This window comes from Bicyclus anynana, chromosome 12, assembly GCF_947172395.1.
Source record: "Bicyclus anynana chromosome 12, ilBicAnyn1.1, whole genome shotgun sequence".
Classification (NCBI taxonomy): domain Eukaryota; kingdom Metazoa; phylum Arthropoda; class Insecta; order Lepidoptera; family Nymphalidae; genus Bicyclus; species Bicyclus anynana.
This window is the reverse complement of record NC_069094.1, coordinates 9,857,327-9,881,065: the sequence shown is the minus strand read 5'-3', so window position 1 is coordinate 9,881,065 and position 23,739 is coordinate 9,857,327. Positions and strand designations below refer to the sequence as shown.

Here is a 23,739-nt window from a genome sequence, read left to right as displayed (position 1 = left end):
TCGCTAACGCTTCGAAAACTAGAAAGATGTATGGAAATGACAGATCTTGATCACGTGACCTGTCGATAGCAAATGTCATTCCCATACATCTTTCCAGTTTTCAAAGCGTTCGCGATCGTAGAAAGAAAATCGACGTGCCACTTGGCTAGGGGGGCAGGTTATATTATGTCGATCTCGTCTTGGTTCAAAATCGCCTCATCTGGACAGGCCTGGTAGGCAAATTAAGGTGCTGCTCAAACTCTACAATAAAACAGGAACATTTTTGTTCCGTTATGTAGGTTACGCTATAAAACAAAATATAATTACCTATCTTTATGTTATTGTATAAATACACGTACTTACTTATTTACCATCATGGGGAATACCACGGGACATGGGGAATGAAAAATCCTCCATCCATTACCTATTAGATGCTTTTATTTACTTTTACCGTCTTCCACAGTACCAAAAGTCAAAACACAATAAGTTCAAAAACCAAAGATTAATGTTAGTACGAATATTACGTTGGATTGTTTTCTTGGGATATAGTCCACAGAGAGTTGCGTTCGGAAACATCATATAATAAAACAAACTATCGTAGAGCTCATGGTATGTAATACATAGAGGAATTAGATATTATGATGAAGATGCATCGCACCCAATTTCTGCCACAAAATTGTCTGTCGTTTCTTGAGGGGGGGTGAGGTAACTCAACATCGAAAATATATTTTATTTAACAACAATATAATATTCTGTGTCTTTACACTACATTACTATAAATTTGATTCGTAATACACACACATGTAATTTTTACACAGCCTAACAATCTCATCGCCTGCACTGATTACACAGATGTTTTGCTTTTCCGTCAGAAGAATTGTTTCTTATATAATATTGTTTCAAATTTCATTGAATACTTACAAATAAAAACGTAAATTTTAGTGAACTACAAGTTGTTGACCGTTTTTTATGCCATTCAACTACACAAACCGGCATTTTTAGGGAGCTCTTTACACGACGAAAATTATTACAACAAAATAACATCGATTCTATAGTATACAGAAAAATAACATCTAGCAAGTCAGGTCCTTTTGTAATTGGTTTGAGAGTGTAGTCTATTTAACAGTTAGAATTACTACTGGATTCTTCAAGGTATTTTAAAATAAAAAAATCTCTGTTTAAAATTGCCGCTGACTTTAATTCAAAAATATTCGTATGCGGAAATAATGTCGCTGCTATGACCAACGTTTTCATGTATGTAGATTCGCTTCTTCTCCTTAGAGTATTTTATTCTTTGGTCACGACATAGGCTTAATACCATACGCCGTGGCGCGCATGTTAGGTTTACTGCTTTATTTGACGTCCGTGTTCTACAAGTACCTTTCGTAGAAACGCTGGCTTACTCTATACTAGCGGACAAGCGGCAATTTTAAACAGAGATTTTTGATTTTAAAATGCTTTGAACAAAGATTGAACTCAGGATAATTATATCGGTTTGGTTACTATGGTTTTACACCACCTAGTCCAAATGACTATTTAGAATTTAGTTGAAAATAATAATGTAAAATCGCGGCCACTGAGTATTTAGGAGTACGTGTCCATGATAATAAACAATAACTTAAAATAAAAATAATATTAATACTCAGTACGTGTTTTAACAAGTACGTCTCACCTCTAATAATAATTCGGGACATATTTCTAACTCTAGTACATAGTAATTTATTTCCGCAATCAACACATGCATAATCTCCTATGTCCAAAAGTCTTTGTATTGAAGTTTCGGCCCTTAGCCTTAATGTCTCACTCACTCTCACCCATACGTACTCGCATAGATAATACACTTATACTGGTACGTACTCGTAAGAATACTTGCCGACTGACGAGTCGAGTCGAGACTCGAGTCGTACATAAATAAATACAGCCTAGCGATTGGACCAAAGAATAAAACTACTTGGATTGGACAGTTCACAAAACGACGGGTCTTGGGCAGGTAGCGCGGGTGCGCCTTGTCTTACCTACCAGTTGAACGACACGAAACGATCGAACGAACTTTACTCTGATATATATTCTAATAATACCAACAGCTTTTTAACTTATTTAAATTCAATTTGATTTGAATGTGAATAAAATACCTCTGCATTTGGAACTTGAGTGTCGCGTTTAGCGGTGTCAGGAAACCAAACCTGATTTGAGTTCTTGTTATTTGTAGCGATACCAAGTGTTTATTTACTAAGTTGTGATGTGTTTTCATGGACTGTTGTGTGAACTATAAAATTTCTTAATTTGGGTATGTACTATGTACAATAAATAGATAAGTTATAAATTGTAGTAAAAATTGTATTTTTTAGTGTAGAATATAGTAATGTTTGCATTATTTCTTTAACGGTTCACAAGTCACTACGTAGATCCTGCCTGGTACTTACTTTGATTTTCTAGACAATTAGTATGCCTTCAATGTCGCCTTTGTCCTGAGATACCTAGAACATTGTCTGTTTTCATGTTGAAAAGTTTCGAAATCAATCCTGTTTATACAATTATATACTAGTTATAAACAAAGATTTTATAATATAGACATGTCACTAGTGAGTCGAAACTAAGGCGGACTAAAGTGGCTAACTAAGTGTCTTTATTTCATTTAGTCGCATTGTGATTGTGAACAACGAAAGCTATTTAAACAAATAATACCTAAATATTGTATACAATGTCGAGCACAGGAAGTGAAAAAACTGTAAAGATAAAAGGTACACATAACTTTAAAATGTAAGTAAACGCAAAATTTTGCAGGTGTGCGCACAGTGGAGTAGCTAAATTCGGATCACTTTTTGCGGTGATTTTGTAGCTACATAACATATCTAATAGTAGAAAATGTTTGGGTACCTATATCGGTAAACCTATTAATCATTGGACGTATAATTATAGAGCCTGTAAATAAATCCCAGTATCTAATTATCTATTTAAAACATTTTTTTTTCGTTTTCCAGTCAGCACGGAACGGCTATGCCGGTAGGGTGGTACCTAACTAGCCACGGCCGAAGCCTCCCACCAGCCAAAAAAGCTGATAAAGACTCAGTCCATTTCATCATTCAATCATTCTTTTCCTATTTTTTTATTAGGTAAACCTCAAACCTTCTTTATCAAAAAGTTTTGGTATACCTACATGTAAGTAAACCTATAGACAACGATTTTATACTATTATGTTATTAGATATGTTACGTGCCTACAAAATCACCGCTAAAAGGGATTCGAATTTAGCTACTTCACTGAACGCACACATGCACAATGTTGTGTATTTTCATTTTAAATGTCATCGAAATCGGTTTAGTAGTTGCGGCGTTAAAGAATAAGAAACATCCATACAAACTTTCGCGTTTATAGGTAATATTAGTAGGATACGATATAGTTTTTACAGTTCCTTAATACACAACTCGACATTGTAGAGAATATATTTTTGAATAACTTTCGCTGTTTACTATGAAACTCAATTAAATTAAGACAATTAGGCTTTTAGTACCTTTGTTTGCCTCAATTTCGACGTGCTAGTGACATGTCTAATAGTATAAAATCTTTGCCTATCGACATCACCACACTTTTAGTCCGCTTTGAAGTTTCATACAATTGTTTTGCTCCGCACGTCTTTTATTTAGTTGTTTACTACTTCCTAATGCTTTTTTTTATTTTTTTTTTTATTCTTTACAAGCCCTTGACTACAATCTCATCTGATGGTAGGTGATGGTAAGATAGAAGCTGGCTAACTTGTTCGGGGGAGGATGAAAATCCACACAATCTTTTCGGTTTCTACACGGCATCGTACCGGAACGCTAAATCGCTTGGCGGTACGTCTTTGCCGGTAGGGTGGGTTATTTTATAGCTGAGCTTAAGTTTTACTGACCGAATAAAAACAAATTTTGTTCTATTTTATAGCTGAGCTTTAAGTTTCACCATGTGGTGCAATCAGTCGGGAAATAGCTTAATTGCCACTTCTATGTACACAAGCTCTACACACAATACAGGTCTAAAGCTGTTTTGTAGTCTCCGTTTGTCTATAAGCACCGTTACAAAGGATCAAAGATACTAAAAGTTTCCATATACGGAATCTGATTATAATATGGGAGGGACGTTCACTAATGTTATGATTCAGTCGCAGTAATGACGCATGGATTTATCGGAAAATACTTAGATGAACACTGTTGCGAATAAAAATATTAATCTATACTTCTATACTAATAAAATAATAATAATATTAATAAAAAAGTTTGTGGTATTGACACAGTATACTTAATTGTACTGTGGTACTGGTATTGTAGGAAGTAATCTCTGGATCTATTGAACCGATTTTGAAAATTCTTTTACTGCTAGTAGTCCACGTTATTTGTGAGTGTCATAGGCTGTATTTTATCACGGGAACAAATACGCGGATGAAATCACGAACGTCGCTATTGTTTGTAGGCTATGGACTGAAGCGATGGATGAAATTCATTTTATGAAGATTTGTCAGTTAATTTTTGTAAGTAATATGAAAATAATGACCCCTAGCTTCATGACAACCCTTCGAAAAATCAAATTTTAACAGCCTCTAGCAAGGAGCTACCGCGAAGCTTAGGGTCTGACGACTCTTGACACGCTACCTCACGATCGTGATATCCCTTATAATAAACGGTTAGGTTTTCAAAGCATCAAAGCATCGTTACAGAATACAATCCTGCAGCTCTACAATCTTGATTCGTTTCGATTTGCAGTTCTCTTGGACTTGACTGTCAATCATGTCCCTCCAGTTATGTTGCAGGGAATTTCCGCTACCTGCCACTTGTAACAGTATCGCTGTATGGTTGAGCTTCCCGTACCCGTTTATGAACCGTTAGCTGAAGCACTTGCACTTTATTAGTTGTAAGTTGACTAGCGGACGCCCGCGACTTCTTCCGCGTATAAACCCTTCTGACATAATTTATTTTTGCTTCACTTTAACGGTTTACGCAGCGCATGCAACAGAAGCGTTCAAAAGAAATATTTTTTCTGGTTGTGCCACATTTTTTGTTGATCCTGTGCTCCTATTGATCATAGTAGCGTGATGCCTATAAGTCTTCCTCTATATACCTATGGACTATTCCACACAAAAATGTTTTTTTCAAGTCGAAACCTGAGATTAGCGCGTATGATTAACCAAACAGCTTCATCGTCAATCAATCAATCAATATTCATTTATTTCAAATACTTAGGCTTAGTGTACAAGCACTTTCGAAACGTCAGGTTAACCTCATATACTTAAGATATACATATATTTAATGTATTATACTTAAGATGATGGTGATAATAATTAGTCGAAAAGTTAATTATTAAAAGTAAATTAGTTAAGGTTCCAAATGGTCCGAGAAGAGCCCACAATAAAATCAGCCAGGTTTTCCTTTTTTAGTATCACCAATAGGTGTTTAAGTAGCCTGTCATGTAATACATTTCATTTCCAAGCGATTTTGTCGTTTACATAATCGTTAACACTATAATATGTCTTTTCTATAAGCTTGCGTTTAATAAAAACTTTGAACTTATTAATAGACATGCCAGTGGTTTCATGTGGCAGTTTTTAATAAAAACGTATTTAACCCTTAAAAGAATTACAATTTTTTTGTAACCTAGTGTGGTGTTCAACAATTTTACTTTTATTTCTGACATTAATACTATTACAATCACATCAAAATTATTATTACAATCATCAACAGCCTGTATCCGTCCACTGATGAACATGGCTTTTCTGAGAGCGCGCCACCACACATGACTCCGCCTTCATCATCCACTTCACTACCTTCTTGATGTCGTCGGACCATCTAGCTGGAGTGCGTCCTACACTGCGCTTTGGTACGTGGTCTCCACTCCAGAACACGTCTGCCCCAACAGCCATCTGTTCTGCAATAGATATGGCCCGCCCACTGCCACTTCAATTTGCTAATCCTTTGGGCTACTACGATTATTTTCGTTCTCCTATGGATTTCCCCGTTCCGGATTTTGTCCTTCAGAGATATTCCTAACATACCTACCCCTTTCCATAGCTCAGAGCTAAATTTGTGGATAGGCTAATCTCAGAGCTAAATTTGTGGATAAGGCTAATTGTCTGTGTCCATGTTTTCGCTCCATACGTCATCACAGGTAAGACGCACAAGACAATAGTTCAGCTTTATAATATTAATGTACTCATAGTTTCGTAGAGATCGCAAACATATTATTTATAAAGTACTTTAATTTAAAAAAAAATATATTCCAGACATTTTATTTGATTTGGTTACTTTTTACCTTGGCTTGATTTGTCGAATGTATAAAAATAAAAAATTATTCATCAGTTATTTGACCCGACATACTCTTCTACCACATTTGATTTAAAAGTAGATTAATTTAAAAATTTAACAAAATATCCTGCCCATTTGTAGATTAATTCAAAAATTTAACAAAATATCCTGCCCATTTGTAGATTAATTCAAAAATTTAACAAAATATCGTGCCCATTTGTTATCCCTATTTTTTTAAATAACTTGTAATTAGAGTAAACACAACGAAATGGTGAATGATTTTTGAATTATTTAGAGTAGTTCCAGACATTGTCCTTCCCGTTAACTTACACACAAACCATAAAAATCATTCTTAATATCTGTATGTCGATTCGTGTAAAAACCCTGGTAATGTTTTACTGAAAACCTGTATGCCACTAGCATACTTACTTAGTGAATGCAGTTCCGATTTTTCAATTGTATGTCACCACCTTTCTCTCATTGTCCTGCAATTAAAAACCTGTTTTCTTGAAAAAAAAGTATTTATTCATATGTATTCTTTCCAACATATTCATAAAATAATCCGAAACTCTACCTATTTCTTGACAAAATAATTGTCAGACTCACAGAACATTAAACATCTTAAGTTACGTTATCAACCCATATACGGCTCACTGCTGAGCTCGAGTCTCCTCTCAGAATGAGACGGGTTAGGCCAATAGTCCACCGCGCTGGCCCAATGCGGATTGGCAGACTTCACACACGCAGAGAATTAAGAAACTCTCTGGTATGCACACGTGATATTTAATTTCTTAAAATGCACACAACTGTAAAGTTTTTTTTAAACATCTTATTTTCTCTAAATTAATGTATTCTCTTAATATACCAGTACCAATCAGGTTATTTTTTATTATGTCTACAACCTGTGCTAATCTTTATATATGTCACAGTTAAATTGTAAAATACGTTAGTTTTTAATCTCACTCGCGATATTGTAATCTGTCGATATATTGTAAACTGAACATAATGATTACAATTTAACGTGTTATTTTTCGGTATATTATAATTTATCGAAGTGAAACCGTTAATTTGTCAAACAGGATGAATTTATCATAGAGTTACAAGAATATTACAGCGGACATAAAAAAATATTTTTAAAACATATTTTTATTTAGATTATAAACTAACTTATTTTACAATTCAACGGTAAGTAAGTAATGTAAGGAAGCTAGAACTGTATGAATTTTCATCTGATTACGATAAAAGGTTTTTAATGAAATTTTATAATCTTATTTATTTTGTAAAAATTCAGTCAATCTTTGCCTAATGTATGATTAGCGCGTTCAATCAAACAAACAAACTTTTCAGCTTTATAATATTAGTATAGATTAATTAACATTAACCTTATTTACCCGAATGTATCATAAAAATCAATATATTCAAACCTAGTCATCATCATCCTTCTAAGTTCGACATGTCGATTCTCTTTCTACATCGCAAACGCTTCGAAAATTAAAAAAATATGTGGGAATTACTAACATTCGTTATCTACAGGTCACGTGATCAAGTTATCGATCGGATCTGTCAGCCCCATATTTTTTTGTATTCCGAAGCGTTAATGTAGAAAGAGAATCGACGTTTCACATGGCTACAGGCCCGATCACAAAGACAATGTTCGATAATTCGACTCTCTTATCCGTCTATATTGCCTCGAACAGATTGCGAAAGTCGTCATTCAATGGGGATGATGACTAGGTTGGAATATATTAATTTTTATAATAAATTCGGATAAATAAGGTCAATGTTAACTAATTTATACATAAAAAGCAAAGATTGACTGGATATTTGCAAAATAAATAAGATTATAAAATTTCAAAATCTAATAAAAATCTTTTATCGTAATTAGATAAAAATTCATACAGTTTTAGCTTCCTTATATTAAATGTGTCATTTTTCAATAAATGAACTATTAACATAAACGCACAAATAACAAAGATATTAGTAATTTTGTTTGAACGCCCATACAAATCTAACAATCAGCGAGCCAACGACGTCACTATCGTGCCATTTTGTATGAGGCGTTTTTCAGGGATCCGCGGCAGCGCCGCAAATCTGACTCTTTAAATCCCTGTAGCTCCCAAAGTAATGATCGCAGATACCCTGTTACTTTTACAAAATTGCTTTACTATTAGCATACTCTTAATTAATATACAATTTAAAAAACTGTCATCATCCCTACATTCCTATAGGGGTATAAGGATAAGGCTCAGTTGAACCAGAAAGATTGTCAAACATATAATGTTCTAACATCTACTCGTATTCCAATAGGACATTTCTCTTCCAATATTAGTTCAGCGGTTTACCTGTACATTAATGTTGATATTGCTTGGGCAATTCAATTGCGTATGCAACTCAGAACTTAACTAAGACACGTATGGAGGAGGACATTGCCCTCGGTCGCCCTCAGCGCGACCGTCTGCCCTATAGGCCTAACCATAATAATTATGAGAAACATGATATTAATACCATGGCATCGATCAAAACAATCTAATGTGTGTATATATATATATAACTCAAAGGTGACTGACTGACTGACATAGTGATCTATCAATGCAACTGAAATTTGGCATGCAGGATGATGTTATGCCGTAGGTATCCTCTAAGAAATGATTGTGAAAAATTGCACCTCTCAGGAGATGAAAGTTTGTATAAATGTTCTTAGATTCTCGACTGATTGGACGGAAATTAAAGATTGGAGCTACTATGATGAAGACGTTCGCTAAAATATAATTTTTATAAATTCAACCCCCATGGGGATAAAATAAGGGATGATGGACTATGTAAATGTATTAGTCCAAACTAGGACCATCAGTACCTAATGGAACGGATAAATTAAGACGAAAAAAATAATTATAAATTAACAAACGAAAATATAAATAGAAATGGCGAATGGCATGATAGTGTATTTCGATTTTTACACGGACGAAGTCGCGGGCGTTCGCCAGTTAATGTATAAGAGCGAAAAAACTAAATTGATTTCAAGTAGGGTAACTTTACAAGCCCTTTTGAAACATCAAGTTCAATCTCTATCACCGGTTGTACTCGTATGTAAGTAAATATAAATACTTAGTGTATGTCTGCGATTTTCTCAAAAACTTGTATGGGAACATCATTTGTATGGGAACATCACAAAGGAGAACGGTATTTAAATGCGTAGTTTTCCAGAAGGTTTTAGCATAAATTTTGAAGGCGATTCGTTTTTCCTTGAAAATAAGCATCTTCGGAATTCGGTTGCCAAACTCTATATAATATAGAACTTTGAATACATTAAAGCTCGAGATTTGAATTGTGAGATAAGTAGAAATACACTAAGTATTAAATAATAATTGCTCAGAATGGAGTACTGTGTTGAAATCTGTAAGTAATTGGAACTGATTCTATTTACTAGCATGTGTATAGATAGCTACTGAACTTTCTGTTTTGAAGACAGTTAAAAGAAAATCATTTAATTAGTACATTACTGCTCACGATATCTATGTAAGCCTTGCTAAATGATTTACTTTGTAACTCGCTTAGTGAATAATTGTTGGCTATCTAGCAAAAGGCAATTGTTTGCTCGGGCACTTCGGAAATAAATGTATAGCATGTGATAGTAATCAGTACAATACTTTCCCTTTGAGTGAGAGGATGGTTCCGATTCTTACCTAATACATTGTACCTTCCTTACCTTCACTCTGTTACGCTTGGTGACACCAGCTTCACGATTATTACATCCTTGTTATTAATATCCGTTATAATCAAATCACCATGTGGTTTTATTGTGCCCCGCAGTTTCACTTGTATAATTACCGCGTATTTAGTCAACTAGCTGACGTCGCGCGGTTTCACCCGTGTGGTTCCCGTTCCCGTAGGAATATGAGGATAATATATAGCCTATAGCCTTCCTCGATAAATGGGCTATCTAACACTGAAAGAATTTTTCAAATCGGACCAGTAGTTCCTGAGATTAGTGCGTTCAATCAAACAAACAAACTTTTCAGCTTTATAATATTAGTATAGATGTGACTTCTTTAAAAATATGTTAAAAAGATTCTCTTAACAACTCTTATTCTCTTTTTATTGATATGTCACACAATGTAATTCGCAATTTTTTTTTTTTTAATATTCCTCAAAAGTTAACAATATATATTATTCTGATTTAGACTTTTCACAGCAGTTGTCCCGAAGAGTTGGAGAAAATTGACTGTGACAGACAGACAAATAGACACACGAGTAAACCCATGAGGGTTCCGTTCTAAAAAAGAACAGGAAGAAGAAGCAGATTGTATCGTACTCGCATGTGCATTTACTCGTATTATTATATCATTTTTCTCAGTTCAGTTTGATACGCACGCAAATCGTCAATGAGATGTTACTTCTACAATTCGAGATAAGCCATAAGGCTGGCTTGTTAACTAAAATCTGAATTATGAAACGACCTTTATTGATTTTGTCTCAAGGAAGCTACTTATATCTTATACTAACAGACTCGGTCAAACTTCGCTTTGATTTAAAATTATATGCGCATCTTCCCTTCCCCCAATCGTCCCTACCTTCACCCTGCCCCTACCCTAAAAAAAGTCCGTAAAAACCATCGTCGTACTTCAAGGAATATTCTAAAAAAAATTGCCAAATGGGTTCAACCGTCCTCGAGATTTGCGCTTAGCAACACAGTTCATACATTTATTTTTATATATGTACATATAGATTAGGTGATTAAGGCGAAAATAGGTTAACAATGTGACACATTATAAAATTATCGTTTTGATAAAATAATATCTAAATCTTTTCTCATTAAGTTGATTAATCTTTAAAAAAAATCTCCTACTTACGTTTTAGAATTTAAACTATCGTGAGTGTTGTTCATATTAATTGATTATGAAACACGGCTAAAACTCACGTGATATAAGGTCGGAGTATGCCCGACTAGTGTAATGTTAATCACTGTTCAATGAAATTGTGTTGTTGTTTGTGTTTATTAGTTTGAAATAAAAATAGTTCAACCCTCTGAAAGAAATAACATCTCACTGCATCAAAATTATATTGTGAAAGTATATTGAACTATTGCGCAATTTGGGGCTATGAAATGCTACATTAGATATTTAGAAGTAGTAGAGCACTTTTGATACAGCTCGTCCGAGGAAGTGTTTCTGCAAGGTTTATTACTGCAACCTATCATATTTTTTGTACTAGGATGACTGACTGACTAACTGATAAACTGAATGACTGTCAGAGAATGATGACTTACTAGCCGACGCTCGCGACTTCGTCCGCGTGAAATTTAGTTTTTCACAAATCCCTCGGGAACCATGGATTTTTCGGGATGAAAAGTATGAAAAGCCTTTGTGATAATCCAGAGTAAAATCTGTTTCTATCTAAATAACTAAATCGGTAACTAGCTAACTAACTAGCTAAATCGGTTCAGTAGTTGCGCCGTTAAAGAGTAACATCCGAACAAACATCCATACAAACTTTCGCGTTGTGATGATCTTCTTCTCTTCTCTTGAGACTCAATTGTTTTGGTAAGGTCACATACTGCGATATTATTGTACTACAATTTCAAAATGGTGTCCGATCAAAGGCTACTAATCTTCGAGCTCATTTTTGAATACTAATCATTTCGAATTTCGCCGTTTTTAGCTCGCGTTAGAAAACGAGATTTTGTAATTACTTACATGTATATGTTGTTCATTCTGTTTAAAATATCACCAACAGTAACCTACAACAATTAATCTTGGAAGGATCCTACTAATATTATAAACGCGAAAGTTCGTATGTTTTTTACTCTTTAACGCCACTTACTGCACCGATTTGGCTGAAATTTTATCAAACGAAGATAGACCCTGGATTAACACATAGGCTACTTTTATCCCGGTAAAATCCATGGTTCCCGAGGGATTTGTGAAAATAGAATTCCACGCGGACAAAATCCCAGGCGTCTGCTAGTATCTAATATTTGCTTCACGAACCCAATACAGGATGAGGCGAAAGACCTCACGTAATTCGGACAGTCATAATATAATATTCACTACAATGTTTGACCCGAAAGAGCCATGAAAACGAAGACAAATATTAATAACAGAGTTTAGATCTATGTAGGTAAATGTGTTTGTGTGTTAAAACGTCATTTGTAGTGAAGAACAAGGTTTCAGCTTGCTACTATCAGAGGACACTTCACTTTTCTTATCAGTTATCTTACATTAATATAAAAAAAGCGAATGTAACGCAAAGCACTTTCTGTTGGATTATTCGACAACTACCTAGTCGCTTTCAAAAACTACTGTACATTTTAACACTTATTCGTTTTTCATAAAAGAAATACTATAACGCTATGAGTTAAATTAATTACTTACTTATTATATACCTAGATTCGAACCCATACCCTCCGGAATCGGAGGTAGAGGTCATATCAACTAGGCTATCACGGCACGGCTATCCGGTCCGGGACATGCACCTCCAACTTTTCATTTGTGTGCATTTTAAGAAATTAAAATATCACGTGTCTCAAACGATGAAGGAAAACATCGTCGAGAAAATCTGCATACCAGAGAATTTTTTTAATTCTCTGCGTGTGTGAAGTCTGCTAATCCGCATTGTACCAGCGTGGTGGACTATTGGCCTAACCCCTGTCACTCCGAGAGGAGATTCGAGCTCTGTACTGAGCCAAGTATGGGTTGATACCGATACCTAGATACTTTACTTTTACTCTTTGTATCACTGAATGAAATTACGAAGAAAAACTTAGGTACTAAAAGTGAATAATTTTTATTTCAGTCTCAGAGTAGATCATACAGTAGGTATCTGTATATAAAACCTGGTCCTTCGAAACATAATTTAAAAATTAATCAATCAGATAAAATGTGGCCGAAAGTTTAAAGTATACATAACTAACAATATTACCTGATTATACATATGTAGAGAATCAATACTGTATGTTTAGATAGTCAACTGGTCTGTTCCGTTATTTCTACAAATCGGCACGCATACTAACATAATTCCCATTGCACTCTGACCACCTGCACACTAATATAGCTCTTACCTCTCAGGTTAGACAGGTGAATGTTGTTTGCAAACCACATATTAGTTACGACGTTTCAAAACTGTTATAACACCAAGTCTTGTTCTGCTGCAGACAAAGTTATCGTTTAGGTTTATATCTAATGAAAAAGAATGATAAAACGGGCGACGCATTTTAAGGCTATATGCAATGCAAGGCCATATTTTCAACGAATTTGCTAGTGCCAGTTTCCATATCTAAACTACTTAGGTATATATATACTCATAATTAATTATGTATGTACTTATGAATCATATTAGATTAATTATAAGTATAGGACTAATAAATATAAAAGCTTAAAAAAATCTGTTCTTAAGCTATTAATTTTTTTAAAGGTTTGAAATGTTTGCTCTTATTAACCGACTTCCAAAAAGGAGGACTTTCTGAAAGAACCACAGAAATTGTGTAATTTAAACGGCTTGAATTAAAACATCACTGGCTTGGCACCGCCTTCAAACTGATCAGAAGGTAGCACATAGGTAAGATGTTATTTTTTGCTTTTTAGTTTAGGAAGTCGGTTGAATTTTTTTTATTAAAATTTTTATTTTTATGAATAATATCGTTCAAGACCACACTCATCTTCGTGACAATCGACCTACTTACTATGACGCTACTTTGACGTGTTATGTTTGCTTAATAATCTCTCATATTAAACAATGAATCTGATTAAAAGGATTCTGTTAGAAAGGTAATCTATACTAATCCATAATATATAAATGCGAAAGGTATTCATCACGAAATATCGAAAACCGCTTGACGTACAATACGAAATTTGGCAGGGAGGTAGTATATAATTAGCAGGTATCCGCTAAGAACGGATTTCATGAAAGGGCTGGATTTAATGATGTCTAAGGACGGACGAAGTCGCGGGTGTCCGCTAGTATTATATAGGTAGAGTTTGTGGTGTTTTGTTGGTGGTAATCTCTGGATCTACTGAACCGATTTTGAAATCCAATCTTAAATCACTAAAAAGTGACGTTATTTGTAAGTGTCATGGGCTATTTTTTTTTGAGCGAACTAACAGACGCCTGTGACCTGGTCCGCGAGAATATCTGTGTAAACTTTCATTATACTTTAACAGAGAAGTGCATTTTCAGTTAATAGAAAAATACCTACATATGGTTTAACTTACTGATCAAATTTGATTTAACACAGACAAATGGTATCAACACACTTCACACAGTAAATAATGAACAGCTACATGTGAAAAATAAGTATTTCATTACCTTTTATGAGCTTGCTTGCTAGTTTGATAACCATTGGAACACGTAAGGTCATACAACAATACAATACAACAAAAAATATTTAAGTATACTATTAGTATTATATTTAATCATTGCCATTAGGTGGCGACTTTTAGTGTATGTACTTAGAAAATTATCACTTCTATAATTCCGTTTAGAGCAAATAGTGCAAATATTTCAGAGTAATGTACCTATATACCTGAGGTTGAGTAAGATCCACGAAATAATGCTTTTAAGGTTCCGTGACTTAAAGGAAAATATGGTACCGGTCCATGTGTACGGTGTAACTTAAAATATTGGGTTGTCAAGTTATTGCGCACTAGTTATACCTATATTTCTTTCGTTCTCGCTTAGAGCAAGCTCCCAAACTGTCAGTTAAAAAGAAAGTAAATAACAATTACGATAAAGATTAAAATGGCAGAGAAAGTGTTACAAATACGGGACATTTAAAATAATAAATAGTTATCCTCTGACCTGCTTCTAAAATTCGCCTTTGTGTAGTCATTCATTCATTACACATGAATAGTAATAGAAATAGTCTCGTGACAGAGAAATTTATGTTAAGAAATAGTATACTACCTGACTTGGCAAAACGTTGGTCTGCCATGTTTTCTTTAATACAAAAATACTAAAAACGTGATTATAATAGTGAAATGATCAAGTCTAAACACAAGGTAACTGTTGTAAACCGTAAAAGAGTTCCCTCGTGTGTTGCGAATCCATCATCAGATCGACTCCAGACCTTCATAAAGATGAAATGTTTTAAAGCGTGAAAGAATACTTTACGACCAAATCTATCAAACAAACAAAAAAAATTAAAATATTGTCTACGTATAAAGCCACTATTACACTTTTTTAGTTATAAAATAAATATATTTACGCAAGCCGACGCCCCGCGTCGGGGATAAAATATGGCCTACGACACTCACAAATTACGTGGCTTTCTAGTGGTAAAAAAAACTTCAGTAGATGCAAATATTACCCCCTACAATACCACAAACTTTAGAAAATTAGTAAAGAAATGACTTTTTGTTTGTTTGTTGCGATTTAACTCGATTAGTCGACCACTGTTAAAAATTCTTTTACCTTTTGAATGCTACATCTTCACCAAGTAACATAGGCTATATTTTTTCCCGTATTCCTACGGGAACGAGAACTGCTCGGATGAAACCTCAGAGCGTCTGCTAGTGTTGTTATAATTTGTACGGAATTATTCGTTTAACACAAGCACTCTTATTGTTATTATAAGATGCGGGTGGACTTGTCTCCATGATGAAGTTTATGAGTTTGCAGCGCTAACGGCAGGACATCCGATAAAACTGATCGTGTGTTGGTCTCGATGTTCATGACATCATGCTGATCGCGTCCAACACTCATTCAGTTTTATCGGAGGGAGGTCTACCATGAAGGATTTTATTAGGTTTCTTTTTTTATTCTTTAGAAGTTAGCCTTTGGCTACAATCTCGCCTGATGATAAGTGATAATGCATCTAAGATGGAAGCGGGCTAACTTGTTAAGAGGAGGATGAAAGTCTACACGACATCGTGACGGAACGTTAAATCGCATCACATACATACATCTTTGCCGCTAGGGTGGCAACTAGCCACGGCCGAAGTCACCCACCAGCCAGACCTGGGTCAATTAAGAAAACCTCAATCGGCCCAGCCGGGAATTGAAACCAGGACCTTCATCTGTGATCCTCGAAAGCCGTGAACAGGTATACCATTGACGGCCTCCGTGGCGCTGTGGTATGCATATGTAGTATTCATGTCTTGCTTGTACCCAATTACTATTCTATATATAGATTTTATTTCATATTAATGCTCCCAGTTTATCTCGCAATCATTTACGTGTATCACGATGCTAGTTTTTCTATTCGGCTCCCGGCTGCAACTCGTTTGGTATCCGGTCATTGAAATGTGTACGCGGTAATAGGTCCGTTTATATCCACAGACATTTAGCGTGCCAGTCACGTGCCGTGACAGACAAAATAATATTCATTTAAACGGTGTTTAATAATGTATTTATATCTATCGTAACGCGGCCTTACACAAATTAAAATAAGACCGCCTTTACCAAATGACAATGAGTGCCATTAAGACATTAGCACCGCGTCTGGGGGACTTCTTTCGTGAAAAGGACTTTAAGTGTCTAGCTACCTGCTGGGCAGTGTAAATAGACGTTGTCTGTAGCTGTCTGCCACGCTACTTGTCTGTGACGCACTGTGTCTGTAAATATAAACGGACTTTTATACGTGTTAATGTAACTATAGATAGATAATATTAATGCATGTTAAACTAGTCTATCTACCCTTTTAATCGATGTTTTTTTTTACTATTCACGTAACTAAATAATAAATGCTAATGTGTTTGTTTGTCGCGCTTACACCATTAAGCCGATTTTCAAAATTCTTCCTAATGGTAGGTAAGCTACATTATCAGCGAGTAACATAGGCTATATTTTGTCACCGTATTATCACGAGATCGGGAACTAAGGGAGTGAAACCCCGAGGCGTGCGAAGGTCTATACTTACTTATATTAAAGAGATAAAGTCTCTGGATCTATTACGAAGCCACGTTATTTGTAAGTGTCATAGGCTAAATTTTATCTCCATATTCACACGAAAAAGGGGTGAAACCGCGGGGCGTCTAGAAACTGAACTTTATATATATAAGTACTTACTCGTAAAATATACAATAAGCTAAGTTCTTTAGTAAAATATTAAGTTTAATAACCTTATAATGTTAAGATTAATATATTAAGTTAAAATTAAATTACAAAATTACATCCAATATTATACGTAACGTCGTGTTGTTTTATGGAATTTTCATTTACAATTTTAGGGTTTGTACATCCTTTGAAAAACCATCCCATTGTTAGTTTACTATGGTTAAATTACTAGAAATCTTCTTACTATATAAAAATAAGTCGGGTTTTCCTTCCTGCCGTTATAACTCCAGAACGCACGAACCGATTTCCACGGTTTTGCATTCGTTGGAAAGGTCTTGGGCTCCATGAGGTTTATAGCAAAGAAAATTCAGGAAAATTTTCAACAGAAAAGCGGAAAAATCTTTTTTCACATACAGCGCCATCACTGATACATAGCATGTACTACAAACCAATATTGTAGGGGTAGGGTAGGGGGTAAGGTAGGGGTAGTCGAAAGTTTACATCGAGTTTCGATGATCGCGGGCGTCCGCTAGCAACATATAATAAATCATTAGTCAATTAAATATAGTAAATTAGTAATTTATAACAAAAATGTTTCGCCTATTGCATCATAATATTATGACCTATTTAGAGCTAGAGTAGGTCTTAGGGTAGGGGTACGGACTTCTTGCCATACCCTACCCTAAAACCAACTCTACCCCTACCCTACCTCTAAGCGCACATAAGTCAAAGTGAAGCTTGGCCGAGTCCACTAGTTAATTTATAAATTGTATACGGAATCCTCGCAATGCTGTGCAGTCATTGTACACTATTTATTATTATAAGTTATATAGCGACATTGTTACTTTAAATGCTAATTAGTTTAATATAAAGCTGCTTTATTTTAAATATATTTATTGCCCTAATATTTCAACAAGATAGATCGCACACTTATACATGATAACAATTTTGAATCCTCTTTTGACTGTATAGAATGTATGAATAGCAGCCTAATTCACTAACTTTGACGTATGTTAGTTGACAATACGAAATTCAGATTCTATGTAACACTTTTGACTCTGACAAAGGACATATTGTCCTAATTTTGTATGGAGGCTGGGCCTTTATTCCGAGTGTCAACTAAGCAGACCAAATTATTTTTATCTTAAAAGAACATAAATAAAATAATGGGCTTAAAACCTAATATAAAATATTTTTGGACATCGCATTTTTTTATTAATTAAATAAAATGAATTTTTTTCATTAGGTGACAACATTCATTAAGAATTTTTATCATGGCAACATGCTTTATCTCACAACAACATTTATCTCACACCCTGACAGATTGTCTGTTTACTTGTGTCACATTTGACAATATTACATGACATTGACAGCTTACACCGGATATGAATTCAATTCCAGTTATTTTTATTGGCTGTTTTGAACACTTTTTTTGCATCGTCTGTGTTTAATTAGTATTTCAGTAAAAATACTTTCAATCTGCTGGTAAATTGTAAATAATAAAGGCGCCCATTTTAAAGCTTTTTCAAAGTCACATAGGAGTTATACTGGAGGAGTTATACCAGGCTATCACTGGCTCTCAATCTATAAGTAAATACTGTAAATATATATTCTATGTTCACGGTCACACACACACTTACATGTTATGTTCGTGATAAATTATTATTATGTTTAATGAAGCTCATGACCTTGCAATATGTATTTGGAGAGAGGCATTTGATCAAGGTGACAATCTAGGGAACAATGTAGATATATAGGAAACTCCATTTTCTTCTATAAGTACCTACTAATATTACAAATATTAGATTGTTTGATTGATTATGCTACTGAACCGAAATCCTATTCCTATATAAATATATAAATAAACCATGGCAAACGCTTTTCTGCCATATAAATTTATTTCATACAAAAGTTGAGTTTCGTAGGAGTGCCAACTCAAACACCGTGACACGAGATTTAAAATATTAGTTAGATTGAATATTTAATATTTAAAAATTGGTAAGTAGTTATTGAACTAGCGATATCGTTACTATTGCTGCGTGACGATAACTTCACGCCAACTCAAATGTGTATCAGATAACATTGTTCATAATTTACGTTAAAGTTCATTATGTGAACAAATTACTTCCTTACTTTCTAATAGATTTAATTAGGTCACTTATCAGATTAGGGAAAATATATGAAGCGCTGCCTCGATGGTTGCTAAGTAACTAGCTTAAGATGTTTTTAATCTTGAGGTTCTGGGTTCATTCTTAACGCTAATTCACTAACGACGTATGTTAGTTGACATAATATACGAATTTGAGATTCTATGTAACAAATGTCATCCGGTGCTTACTGACAATCCTTTGTGGATATACCTACAGCAGGTAGATGACTTATCTCGGTTGATTTGATGTTTATTTTAATGTTGTAAATAAAGACCAAATTAGTAAAAAAGCTGGTCAGATATAAATATTTAGAATTCTACAAACTTTCCCGTTTATAATATTAGTAGGATAGGATTTATTAAAAGTCGAAGTTTCAGGGTTTGTTAGATCTCTAAATCTACTGAATAAATTTAGAAAATTCCTATATAAAGCTAAAATCAGTGAGAAACATAGTATGCCGTATTCCCACGGGAAGGGCTTGGTACTAATCTATACTAATAAATATTATAAAGCTGAAGAGTTTGTCTGTTTGATTGAACGCGCTAATCTCTGGAACTACTGGTCTGTTTTGAAAAAATCTTTCAGTGTTAGATAGCCCATTTATCGGGGAAGACTATATGATACATATTATCTCCGTATTCCTATGGGAACAGGAACAACGCGGGTGAAACCCGGCGGCGTCAGCTAGTAACTTTATAAACATCGTGTCTGTAATTTTAGTGATTGTCGACCCATACTAATCCCTATCAAAAGAAGTCTGGTATGTATTCTCTAATCGACAAAATAGCATGTGTTTGTGCACAATAATGTATTTTTCGACTATTATAATTTACTATTAAATCACAACATTCCAAGGATTTAGTAATTTGACCACTTTATCTACTAGATAAAGGAGATATCGCAAAATTTAAATAGGTTAATTAAAAGAGTACTATAATTTAGTTTGTGAGACACGATTTAAGTTATCATAATTTTATTCCTAATTAGTATATTAGTTTTGGTCACTTTTTTCAATCAAATTTTTTTGATTTTTAGAAAATCACCATCATTCATGTTCAATGTTCATCTTTCAAATTCTTAATTTTTTCTCCATATCATATACATAATTCAATTTATTAAACAGTTACATTGAAAATATTTAAAGTACTTACTTATATACATATAATTTGCATTTAATTATGTAGTTTGGGTTTTTTTACTAGTTAGTTTAAATTAATATTCAGTTTACCTTTTTATGTCATAAAACTTCAATACGTATTAAAAATACGTTTTAATAAGAGTAATCTACTGATAACATCTATTTTAAAATTATTTTCAAGAGATTGTGACTTATTTATAAAATGTAGGAAATAAATAAAGACGAAAACAGGTAGCGTGGCGGAAGACGTAATCCACTAAAAACTTGGACCGTTCTACATCACTAGAGTCTACTACGACTTTGTTACCGATCATTATCTGCGATCTTCACACTTCATTACCTAACTCAATGCCAGTGCAAATCTATACTAATATTATAAAGCTGAAGAGTTTGTTTGTTTGATTAAACGCGCTAATCTCAGGAACTACTGGTCCGATTTGAAAAATTCTTTCTGTGTTAGATAGCCCTTGTATCGAGTAGCCCAAGGCTAAAGGCTATAAATTATCCCCGTATTCCTACAGGGACGGGAACCACGCGAGTAAATCCGCGTAGCGTCAGCTAGTTGTCAATTAAATTAAACTTAATTATCGTAGAAAGTAAGTAAAAACAAATTTACACGTATTCCTCAAAGTGCTGATTTTCGTATAAAAAAATTATATTTGAAATAAATATAGACAGTTTATTGTAAAAATTAAACTAAAAATGAAAAAAATCTACCAACTTCAAAAACGTAAAACATACTGACTAAACTAAAAAGCAAAAAATAATATCGTTTTAAGTTCTATATATCATATTATGTACTAACTGATGATAAGTTTGAAGGCAGTGCTTAAAATACATCATCGGGCTGATGATGTATTTTAGCCATGTAAGAATATCATAATAATTTAGGTTTTTCAGCCAGTGTTCTTTCATGTAGTTCTTTCAGAAACGGCTTAAATTAACACAAAAACCTCCTATTTTTTTGTTTTAAAAACTGAAGTAGATGTTGAAAAATATGAGTCTTTTAATTTTCAAGATTATGCAAGGTTGTATTTAGAATATTCAATTAAGAAGAAGACTGTTTGTTTTTCCTAGAAAAAAATATTATAAATAGTCTTTATTAGCGTATTAGGACAGTAATTGATTGTATTTTTTTTAATTATGAAGGAAAAATTTGCTGTTTCAATGCTTACGGAAGGAAAATAATTTAATAAAAAAATAACTTCTACGTCAATTAGTAATTCCTTAGCATAGACTTTTTCAAGGTTTTGCTATACTGCCTTGTTTCTACACGAATGAATAAAATCACGTACATTATTTTGCTACAACCACTTATCATGATACCAATAATCATAGTAATACTTTGGCATCATGATATCTGTTAGGAACAACTAGACACTACCAAAGAAATAGTCCTGCGACTGTCTTGTTTTGTTAGAATAAAACTATGTATGCATTGTGATTTAGAGACGTCATCTCTATATTTTATATTTGTATCATATATAATTACTGAGTTATCACAGTTTTTCTCCTACAGGTCAAACCGAAAGACAGACATTCGAGTATACGCATGCGCTGCCTTAACCATTGCGTATTATTTAAATCATATACTAAGGTTCATTATTTATACAACTAAACTTAAATCCTTATCAAAATGAATTAATTAAAAAATAATCAAGAGGATATTATAGAGACTAAATTTTCCCTTTACAGTATGTTAAATAGCTAAATAGTTTTGGAGATAATACAAAATTTCTAAAAGACGCAAAAATGTCGCTATAGAACGCATTGTGGTTTTACCCGCGTAGTTTCCGTTCCCGTGGGAATATGGGATAAAAACATAGCCTCAAACACTCGCAAATAACTTGGCATCTATATTAGTGAAATAATTTTCAAAATCGGGCTAGTAACTTATAAAACACCTACTTTTATTGATCTCCAAGGCAAAAATACTTTCAGTTATTTTTAAATTCGACACAACACGATGACCAAGTAACAAAATTGAATCTGCGTTCTTCAGACTAACACACACTAAGCACACTTTAATTACAGTTTAATAGCACAGCTTACCTATACTATACATATGCTGATAGAAAATTGCCATTTACTTGTCCTAGATATTGTCTAAACCACGTTGCGCAAGAATTGGCACATCCTGTCTTTTGCTGCACATAGCTTGTATGTCATAAAATATTGTAATTAAATCGCTGGCAATTGCAGCAATTTTATTTCGCACCAGTTTTTATCAATGCTAAAGATAACATCGTACCTACGCTTAGATCAACAATTCGCATTTGAAAATTGACACTTCACTTTTGTAAGTTTATTTTGTATTTATTATTTGATCTCCAGACGGACGGACGACTACCCTATATCTAATTTAACCAGTTTTATGTCTATTTCAGTTACCATAGGTAGTAGGTAGAGGTACTATTAATAAACTTTAAACTAATGTATTATTATCGCTTATAACTTCACTCACATTCACAAGCTGTACCAATAGTGACAGTAGGTTTATTTGTTAACTAAAACATTTGCTCATCAACTCCGACAGTTGTAGGTTTATAAGGTAGTAGATTCAAGGATTCAGACCCTCAAGTAGGTATATAGTCAGACGGTTGAGTGTGTGGAAACCTGCTACCTCGCTAAGTTACAGGATTCAAACTTCATAGCTGCCTATAACGTATTTACTTATGGTAGAGGAATAGGCTGACTTTAATTCTGCTTTTAAGTATAAAATAAGGAAAGCTTCTTCATCGTAGGCCCTTCTCCTATTATAATAAGATAGGTACTAATCTTCCAGGCCAAGGGCGTGAAATTGATCTCGAATAACTTGCAAGTATGTAATTATGGCTTCATGGCAATTAGTTCAAATTACATATTTTCCAGAGTAATTATAAATGGCTAGTCTGCTATCATATTCACATGATTTATTCATCAAGTAGTGCACCTTGATCAATGCATTACAGTTCGTTTTATGTAGGATGGTGCAGGTGACAAAATGTTTCACTCTTTAAACTTTGCCGCGATTCACGATAATAGTACGTATTGTGAACGTCATACAGGCGACTGTCATCGTACCCATGAAAATATGAAAAACACTTCCAATTCACATTCAGAAATCAGACTGTTCTAACATTAGAATTAATTAATTATTAATATAGTCTAGACTGCAACTCTTAAATTGAAGTGTCTGCTGCTACCACAGACACTAGATAAATAAATAGAC

The 23,739-nt window shown here is 34.0% G+C and overlaps 1 protein-coding gene across 1 annotated transcript in view; it reads left to right on the top strand.

The window, feature by feature from the left end:
* Positions 1-1,992: 1,992 nt before the first annotated feature.
* Positions 1,993-23,739, top strand: part of LOC112049756 (uncharacterized) — a 104,049-nt gene continuing 82,302 nt past the window's right edge. Inside the window, exon 1 of the mRNA XM_052884762.1 lies at positions 1,993-2,266. The gene's annotated coding sequence lies outside the window, so the exon portion shown is untranslated. The remainder of the gene's footprint in view (positions 2,267-23,739) is intronic.